We start from the raw sequence: 10,465 nt of genomic DNA, 5'->3' as shown, positions 1-10,465 counted from the left end.
ACTTGGAAAGCCTCTTACTAAATAGTTAAATGAATTACCTGAGTCCTTTCAAGAGTCTTAGGAGGTTGGTACAAATGCTCCTTAATCTACAATATCCCTATCATAAATTGAAAATATTGTAAGTAAAAATGCATTTAATACGTCTTACTCTACCAAACATCACAGCTTATCTAGCCTACCCTAACTGTGCTCCAGACACTTATATTAGCTTGCTGTTGGGAAAAGTTATTTAATACAAAACCAATTTTGTGATAATCTGATGAGCTTCCCACGTAAACTTTTTTTTTTAAATATGGAATGCTTCACGAATTTGCGTGTCATCCTTGCACAGGGGCCATGCTAATCTTCTCTGCATTGTTCCAATTTTAGTATTTGTGCTGCCGAAGAGAGCACCCATGTAAACTTTTTGACTGTGATACACTGTAGAGTGCAGTGTCAGTGGTTTACACTCTTGAGTGGATGGCTAAGTAGGAGCTATGGCTCAGGCACTGCCTACCTCCATGTCAGAGTTATTTCATTACATAGCTAGTACTGAAAAACATCACAATTCAAAATTCAGAGTATAGTTTCCACATTATGCATGTTACCTTCATGCCAATGTAAAGTCAAAAAAATTCTGTACCTGACCATCATTAAGGCAGACTGGATATTGTCATTTTCATTTTAAAGATGAAAAAACTCAGACTTTTGCTAAACTCCCGCTTCTTACTCCAATTGTTAACACCAAAGTTACTCAAAGTTCCATGAATAACGTGATCTATTGCTAATTATATCATACTATATTTTATAAAACATGGAAAATAAGGAGAAGTTGACATCAGAAAAATATCACCTACAATTTCCTTAATTAGGAATAGCTGTTTGTTTTACTTTAGCTGTTTCTCCAGTCTACAGGAGTTATACATGCATGCATGCATACATATATACATACATATGCATGCACATATTTGACTCACAACTTTAAAATTTAACTTTATAAAATAGGCATTTTCCCATGTTATCACAAACTCCCAGTAAATGTATTTTAATGATTTTAAAATATTCCAACTTATCACAATTATCAGTCCTCACAGTGATTTATTTTTTTTAATTTCTACTTATTCATTTAATAATAAACATTTTTGTGCCTAAAGGATTCTCCTGCAAAATTCTCTTATCTCCTCTTCTCTTCCATCTTTCTCAGCTCACAATCATAATAGCAGCTGAGAATCAACTTTGCTAAACTGCGTGCTTTGCCCTGCTGCAATCCACAACACTGTCAAACTCAATTTGAACTCTGTAGCCTGGTAGCCAACATAATTTGTGCTCTTTTTCAGTCTACCTTGCAAGTCTTTGAATTCTCCTATATTCTAAATTCTAATCATACTCTCACCTTGGGAAAAGCCATGCCTGGCTACAGTTCCACATAATTTTGGATGCCATTGCTTCTACCTAGAGTACACTTTTGTGCTAGCTGTCCACGAAAACTCTGTGCATTGATGGAGCCTCACTTCATATTTCGTCCTCTTGAGGCTCTTCCTAGTCATAACTGTGCTTCTGCCCTCTGAACTCTGACTTCATTATGTTGACTTTCTCTCTTTTATTGTTGCATTCCCAGTTCCTACAACAAAAAGTGTATGGGTTGTTGGGTTCAAAGTGCTCTTAAAGTGATGAATGAATTTTGAGCATTTTATATGCTTCCCTTGTGTTACCTGAGGATAGGGTCTATTTTATATTTATCTCTGTCCTCTGTAGTGCCTCACAAGTTCCATGCACATATAGGTGGTTGGTTATCAAATGAATCTATCTGTGCTGCCTAGATTTTCTTGAGCACAGAAAATTACTATCTTCTTGTAATTTAGGCTGAAATTAGAATTACAAGTTTTTGGATTATTGAGTATCTGATGTCAAATTATGAAGTGCGTAATTGCGGTAATGTTCCAAATTTACTAAAACCATGCTGGGATAGAATTGTGTAGGACCTGTGCAGTCTCCAAATGTGACCAGATTTATGGGTAAGAAAACAGGGCTGGTAAGCCATCTACTGTCATCAGCCACTCCTGTTACAGCAGGGCACGTGGGCAAAAAAGTCTCTGTGGCCTGGGTCTTTGTAACTCTTTTTTTACACCTTTCTGCCTGCATTTTCCAACGGTACTCCCATATATTTGATCCTGTTTTATTTAAAAGAAGATTCAGTTTAAAAAAAAATTTCCTGACCAGATTTACATGCTTGTTTGAATCTGTTTGGGGAAAATTGGGTGCAATACTCAGCAAATGTCATTTCCTTTCCATTTAGCCATGAGTCTTTTCAAGGGCTCTTAATTTTGCTTACTTGCATTGAAGTAGATACTTAAATCTGAAAGTAGCACTTCAGATGTCAAATTCCACTACTAAGGTACACTTTTCTCAAAACATACTGTTAGATTCCAGAGATTTCTTCTATTAAGAATGAACACTTCTTTAGTAGTAAATAATTACAGTCATTGGAAATTAGAAAGGATTTTAAGACTATTAATTTTTATATTCAAGGAATTGAAACTTAAAGAGGTCACGACTATCTGAAGGAAAATGATTAGGATTCAGACACTGACTTGACCTGGATGATTCAAAGATGAATGTTAGAGACATCAAGAAAGATGATGATGGAGAAGCAAGCTGTTTTAAAAATAACCCCATGCTTCATCATGACCACAGCTTGTAGGCAGTGAGCTCACAGATATCTGGCATCTTCTTTCATTTGTTGTCTCTAGAATTTAGGACCCTGTCTGGCTCATATTCATGAATGTGTGTTGAATGAATTAATGGTCTGATGAGAGAGTGGTGGCTAACCAAACAGATTTGTCTAGAAAGAGAGAGAGAGAAAGAGAGAGAGAGAGAATAATATAAAACAAAACTCAAATGTATAAGTATGCTTCTGATCTTTGGTTATAAATATTAAAGGTATCATTCAAGTTTTGTTAATGAAATATGACTCAAACAACTGACTTCAAGTACATAGATATGAGAAAAGAGGGAAGATGAAAAATTCACACATAGAAATAGCACAAACAGCATATGAAGGTGAGATCCAGTCATTCATCTAATACCTCCTAAGTGCCGTTTGGTGGGATACAAAAATAAGAAGGTGGCTGCTGTCAAGGAGCTCAGGAATTTGCTCAAAATACATTGTTACTTTCCCCTTGTCTTACTCTAAATTTGTATGTTTTGTACTATAAAATAAAATGAAAATGCTGAATGGAGACCATTAAAAGGAAATTTGGCATTATTTTTTAGGTGTTCTTACTAAGAGTTTGAGGGCTGTGACAATTTAGTGATTTTGTCCCCATACCTCAGAATTTGAAAATGGTTCTGGAATTTCCTACAAACAAGATACCTTTTCTCCAAAGGCATTTGTGCACCTCACAAGTTTAGTGAGTGGGGGCTGCCCCTCTATTAGGTCTAATGTCATTCACTCTCCAGGAATCCTCACTGGGCTTGGGCACGTTCAGGACAGCTAGTGAGTACTGACATGGGCAGAAGCTTATTTTCTCTGCCTGTGTCACTCTCAGATCTCTCAAACAAATCCACAAATACAAGAGATATTGTTCTACTTAGAGTAGCCTAAGATATCTAAATATGCTCACAGCAGGCAACTTGGAATGCTACCAAATTTTACATAGAGTCAGAGTATTTCTTCTAGCTAAAGCCAACCATCAGAAAATTGGTAACTCATGCTTGGTATTCTAAATCTAGTTTTCTTAAAATTTTTCATTATTGTTGTTCACTTTTCTAGAAAAGCAAAGATTCTCAGGAAATTTTGAATATGGCATATAATGACTAATTATAAAACTTAAGATTATATAGTGAAGAATTCTGAGCAGAAATGATAACCAAAATATTTATTTGGAATTGCATAAAGCAGTCAAACAGATACTGTCCGCAGACAACTGCCGTTTGTGTTGGTATGTTTTGGTTGGATATCAACCTTACTTCTATGCTAGACTCACTGATCTGTTACCTAAATTGTACCTATATGTCTTGTACAGGTAGAGATCCACATTACATATAACTCAAATTCTACTTATTGTCCCTATACAACTACAATCACAAGAGTATTTTTATATCAACTATAAACACAAGATTATTTATTCCCTGTCTCATTTTTCTCTTCTACTGGATTATTTTTTTAAATACAAGCATATTGTTTTATGACTCCTTACTTAGACAACAAAACCGTAAACAACAAAAACTTCCTATATAATATCATCCACTCTCTACCCTATTTGTTCTATTTCTTTTCCTTATATAAAATTCATAAAAAGTTTTTCTTCATACTCACTGTCTTTTTTTTTGTAGTAAAAATTATACTGAAGTTTTTAGGAAAGGAATTTAGTATAACAGAATAAAAGTAGGGAGAAATGGAAAAGAAAAGAGAGAAATATTTCCTGCCCCCCATGCAGGAAATGGAAACAAAGATTCTCATACTCACTGACTTGCTTTCCTCTTTTTTCGCTTGCTCTTGAATCCCCTTCAGTTAGGCTTTCTTCTCTCTTCTGAAAGTGCTCTTGCCAGTGTTGGCAGGCACATGCTCATTATCAATCCATTGGGAGCATCTAGGCTTCCTCCTCATGATGCAGCAGCATGATGCAGTTGGTCTCACCATTCTTATTGAAGTACTTTCCTTTTTCACCCTTCTCAGTCTTTGCCGGATCCTGCATTTCTCTGCCTCAAAACATTGGAGCTCTTCAGGGTTCAATCCTTGGACCCCTTCTCTTCATATGGTACATACTTTTTACATGATCTCACCCAACTTCCAGACTTCAGTGACTTCTACACAAACATCCCCAACAGAGAGGCCTTCCTTGACCATTCTCTGAAGTAGCAACCACTGTCTGTTTTTGTCTCCCTGTCCTACCTCCTTTTTCCTTACAGCACTTAGAACCACTTAATATTCTGTTAGCTATCTAGACTATATCTAGCATTTGATTTTTGTAACTTCAGAAAGATAGAAGCTACCTGGTTTGCTGGTGTTACTTTAATGCCTAAAAAAAGTGCTCGGCATAGAGTACTAGCTTAATGTATATTTGAATATATAAATGAATGCATACAAATGGGGATTAAAAAGTCCAATAATCAAGATCCTTTTCATGCTTTATAAATGCATGAAAAGTGACCTTTTTATTTGCAAGCATAGCTTATGGCAGGGGTGGGTGAGGCCTGTCGTGCATCAAATCCAGCAGGTTTTTTTTTTTTTTTTAACAGTTTGTTACTACGTTCACGCTGCAAAGTGAATTAGTGTGTGTCATCTGCTCTAGGTTTTGATGGAATTCAGGGGAAAACTCAGTTGAAGTCAAACACCTAGGCATTTTGTACGGATGTCTATGTGACAGTTTGGTGTTTCTCTTTTCATTTGACTTTACACATTAAGGTGGATGGTGTCACAGACATCCTTGATTGACTCCCAACCATCTTTCCTCAATGGAGGAGTAGAGATGGAGATGGTAGATGATCTACAAAGAAAAAATCATGCTGACCCTTGGCTTAATATGCACATTAAGAAGGCAGAATAATGTAAAAGGAATGAGCCTTATGTTCTATTTTTCATAAATTTTCCTTCTGTATCCTTAAGAGGGATGTGGGAGTTGAAAACTCTCTGAGGCCAGTTGGCTTAGGTTTGGAGATCAGTTCATGCCCTGACAAGCTGTGGCCTTGGTTAAGTCATCTTCCTCTCTCTACCTTAGTTTTCTCAATGGTTAAATAGACCTTGTACCAGCACCAGCCATAGAGAGTGGTTGAGAATATAAATTGAGTTAAAAACTGAGTTAAAAATAGAGGGTGTGAACCAATTCAGGTTATAATACATATATAAATGGAAATGCCACAATGAAACTAACAAAATGTATTTTTTAAAAAAATGAAGAACAAGAAGGTAAAACAGGCCCTGTCTGGTAGTTGGTGCCAGTGGGAGAGGGGAAGATATAGAGAAAGGACACAGGAGGGTGAATATGGTAGAAATATTATATACTCATGTGTGAAAATGGAAAAATGAGAACTGTTGAAACTGTTCCAGGAATGGAGAGAAGGGGGAGAAAGGAGAATGATGGAGGGGGTGAATTTAACTATGATATATTATAAGAACTTTTGTAAATGTCACAATGTACCCCCAGTACAATAATAATATGATAATAAAATGTTTTTAAACATTGTCCAGAACATATTCACGAACATTATGTAGTAAGAGTCATTGAAGTTGGTTTGAAAGACTTGAGTACAGACACGTCAATATGTAAGGATGAGTGTTTCATTTATCCCAAGGGGCACATTACAGATGACTGAGTGCATTTCCGTCCTTCGCTGGTCATTCTGTTGGATCTTGGCATTTGGTAGGAGCAGATACATTTTCCTCCTGTTGCAGATGGAAAAGTTTACATACAGACTGTATTTTTTTGCTTAACTGATCTTTGCAGGGTAAATATAAAAAATCAAATAATTGGTGTGTTTCATTTACTCTCTGTTTTGATGAAATTCAGGGAAAATCTTGGTTGAAGTTAGTCACCTACGCATTTTGCGTGAGTGTCTATTTGATGATTTGTCTAAGGTTCCTTTTTTCATTTGACTTTCACTTCAGGTGGATGGTGTCAAAGTTATGCTTCATTGACTCCCAATCATCTTTATACATTACCTTCTCTGGTCTTGATTTTTACACTTGGAAACTCTGTGTGATTTTTCCTGCCTGCTCTTCAGTTTCCAGATCAATTTCTTCCACTTTTGGGATGGCCTCTAGTACACTTTGTCTTCTTTCAAGGCCTGTGGCCCATTCGCATGGCTCCTGGCCAAAAGTATGTGTTAACTTTTTTTTAATCCTGTGAAAAAAATCCTATGTTTTCAAACTTCAGTTTTATTTTGATGAAGTGAAAGATGGAGCCTCACTTTCGTGGTAGGCTCAGCACATAGAAGAGCACCCCCCACAAAGTATCTGCTCGGCAATTAGTTATTATTGATGGTAAAATTCTACATCATTTCTAAGGAGCTGTGTATGCAGCTCCTAGCAATGTCTCCAGCACCTCTTGTATCACCTTCTTGTTGCCTGCACTCTTGCTGCCACACCCAGTCTTCCATGCAATCCACTTCATGCCATTTCCCACCCCTGAACTGTTCTTTCCTCATCTTTGCCTTGTTGACAGTCACTCATCTTTCAGGTATTAGTCCAACAGTCACTGCTCCAAGGAAGCATCAGAACAAGTCTTCTTTCCCCCAACCATGACTTCAAACTGGGGGCTTTCCTTACCACATTCTACTTTTCCTTTGTGGCACCATCAAATCATAGTTTATAATTACACTTGTCATTTTATGTAGTTATCTATTCAATGTCTGTCTTCTACTAAAGTGAGCTCTTCATTAGGAGGAAGTCTATTTAGATGACAATTTTTTCCAAGTGTAGTGATTGCCTTCTAATTTTGAATGTAAAAAAAAAAAGATAAAAGAATGATTATGCCTAGTATGCAATATTTTCAGTGAAGTTTTGCTGAGTCTCCTCTATGTGCCAGAACAAAGCTGGGTACTGGTGATGGAGCAGCGAAGAACGCAAGTGGGGGATGAGGTGAGATTCAAATGGACAGTTTTCCATCTTAAATCTGTGTTTATTCTAGTGGATAGCTAGTTTCTCTTTAGGTGATCCTGGGATCATTTCCCAGCAGAAGAGAGTGACTATTTTTGTCAAGAATCCATCCCCTATCACCATATCCCAATATGGTTATTAGTGAGGAAGTATTGAATCTACAAAACTGTGGTACATATCATATATCCCAAAGTTACTATAACTAATAACTTCCTATAAGAAGAAAGTTTTATAATTGGTCTATACCCTCCTTCTCACCACAGTGAAAATGTCACTTTAATATTAATTAAAGGCTAATGAGCCTATCACCTTCCCCCATTATTCACACCTTATTATTTCTTTATCTTTATCCACTGTTGCTCATGAGTTCTATTTGTTTCATGTATCCTGTTCATTATAATGTTTTCTTATTTTTTCTCTTCAAGCTACCATTTTGTTAAAACATGAGTAATTCATCCATACTCAGAACTCTTAGCTTGTGGTTGATCATTTGATTCCCATTTCCTTTTGCTTCTTTCATTATACTGTCTGTTGTTACAGATAAAGGACAGAAACTTCATGGAGTCTCGACCCACATTGATTCCTTTAAGTGCACAGCTTCTTGCAGAAGAGCCAATGTCTGATGTCTAAGTCTCCTATGTCACAGAATCCCACATTGCAATAAGCTTGGGAATATTCTTCTTAACCTTACATTTTGCAGATGAAAAAACTGAGACTTGCTGAGGTTAGATGATATATTCTCTGAGACTGGGCAACCTAATCCAGGACTGGTTCCTACTCCATGTGCTCAAATTTACTCTATGCCCTCCTCATACTTTTTGTAATCCTTATGAAGTCACAAATTTCCCCCATGAGAGCACAATAGACCTTTGACTAAAAAGAGAAAAAAAAGGCCTGACCTCCCTCTGTGTCTTTGTGCACCAAGGTCCTTTTCATATCATTTAGAGGACAGAGTTTGCATTGCAGGTTGCTCCTTTGTGTTATTTGGAATCATTTGTGAGAGGCAGGTAGATCCTCAGTGGAGCCTCAGATCACCTGGCATATTGTGATTGATGTGTATCAATTTCCTTTTACATATCTCTGCTCTATGACATCATGCATTTGGGGGACTGCCTCCCACTAAAGGATGCTAGCAGAGGAAGGGAAAGACATTTCTCAGCTGAGCTCACTGAGATAAATAGCCATTATATTCTCCAAACCAAGATCGTTTTGTTTCTCTGAGCTTTCTCTCAGGTTGCTACCCTCAGCCTGGGCTGGAGGCACTGGGATCTCATTTGCTTCACTACTTGAGCATGCTCCGTAGCAACTTTAAGGTTTCATTTGTGTCCTACCAACTTTCTGGCACACAGCAAAAGCAAGCTTTCCTGAATAGTCAGTTGGGAAAGCCCAGCACCTGCTCTGCCTTGCTATTCTCCTCTCCAGCACCCTGGGGATATCTGCTCTGCAGAACAGGAGCTCAACTGTGTGAGCTGCCAAATGGAGACCCCTGATTAGAATAATGCACAGCAGGTTTCTCTTTCTGTGCTCCTTTCCCACCCTTAAACAAACTACTGGATGGTTGTTTCAAAGGGTGAAATAACAAGACCTGAGTATTTTTAACTGTTATTTGCTAATTTGTGAGCCATCCTCCCTATCAAGCAAAACTCAAGAAGGCAATTGTAACCTACCAAACTTAATGAATGAGAGCAATTTTATACAAAGGATGAACAAATTTATATCTGGGATGAATTATTCTGTTTTAACTCATAGTTGCCAGATAAATCCATGGGAGAATGTAATTAGTAATCTATTCAAGTAGGTGATTTTAGGGACAGGCAGCCACAATTTTAGATAGGGTTTGAGGTAGAGGCTACTCAGGGATTTGATTCTCTCAGTATCTTTAATTTTGCTCATTATGTAAATGAGAGAGCTACTTCTCTGATCTTCTTCTTTTTTCCATTCTTCTTGCATTGTCCTCTCTTGCTGGGAAGCTTAAGTGAGTCCTGAGTTGAAGTATGAAGAACGACTACTGTTCTAACATCCTCATTGTTCCCCTGCCTCAGGTCCTGCGTGAAGGCAATGATGGTAGTTCCTGAACAAAATGCTTTCTCACTCACCCTTGAGACATGGTTTCTGTGAACTTGAACTGGAAATATAAGCCAACTGAAATTGTTCTGAAAATCCCAATGATAGGAACTTTAAGAACTCTTAAAAATTGTCTGGCAGACTGGCTCAAGTAGTAGAATGTCTACAATCTTTAGCAAGCACAAAGCCCTGAGTTCAAATCCCAGTATCATCAAAGAATACTTAAAAATATTCTCACTCTCATCTTTGGCATTAAGCATTTTGACAAAATGAAAACTGAGCAGTGAAAGGTAGAAGCAAGTGAGTAAGTAAGAGAATTATTAAATAACTAAAGAAGTCAAAAGAGAAGCAACATCATATATAATAAAATAAATAGAAATAAAAAGGAAATCAAGCAAAATATTGTCTTTATCATACAGAGTAGCTAAGCTGTAATCCTGATTGATTGAGAAGGTAAGTATATATTAGGACAGAACAGAATATTCTGTATAGTTTTTTCTTCTTTTTCTTTTTTTTGGTTGGTGCTAGGGATGTAACCCAGGGCCTTATGAATGTTAGGTAAGCACTCTATCACTGAGCTACATCCACAGCCCTTCCTTCTCCTTCCCTCCTTCCCTCCCTCACTTCCTCCCTCCCTCCCTTCCTTTCTTTCTTCCTTCTGTCCTTCTTTCCTTCCTTCCTTTTTTGAATGGGAAAAACTCCCCATCACATGGGGTCTTGTTAGAACAGAAGGAAACATTGCAAGACTCAGGAGCCTTGAAAGCACTTTGCATCCTCTAATCCCCATTCCTATTTAAAAAGAAAAAGAAAGAGAGCTAGAGCAAG

The 10,465-nt window shown here is 37.3% G+C and overlaps 1 non-coding gene across 1 annotated transcript; it reads right to left on the bottom strand.

The window, feature by feature from the left end:
- Nucleotides 1–286: 286 nt before the first annotated feature.
- LOC141414257 (U6 spliceosomal RNA) lies at nt 287–393 on the bottom strand. Its single transcript, XR_012439319.1, has one exon. It is a non-coding gene; the product is annotated as a U6 spliceosomal RNA (small nuclear RNA).
- Between the last annotated feature and the right edge of the window lie 10,072 nt (nt 394–10,465).

Source organism: Castor canadensis, chromosome 11 (genome assembly GCF_047511655.1).
Source record: "Castor canadensis chromosome 11, mCasCan1.hap1v2, whole genome shotgun sequence".
Classification (NCBI taxonomy): Eukaryota; Metazoa; Chordata; class Mammalia; order Rodentia; family Castoridae; genus Castor; species Castor canadensis.
Note: the sequence above shows the minus strand (reverse complement) of the source record. Positions and strands in the feature narration are given on the sequence as shown.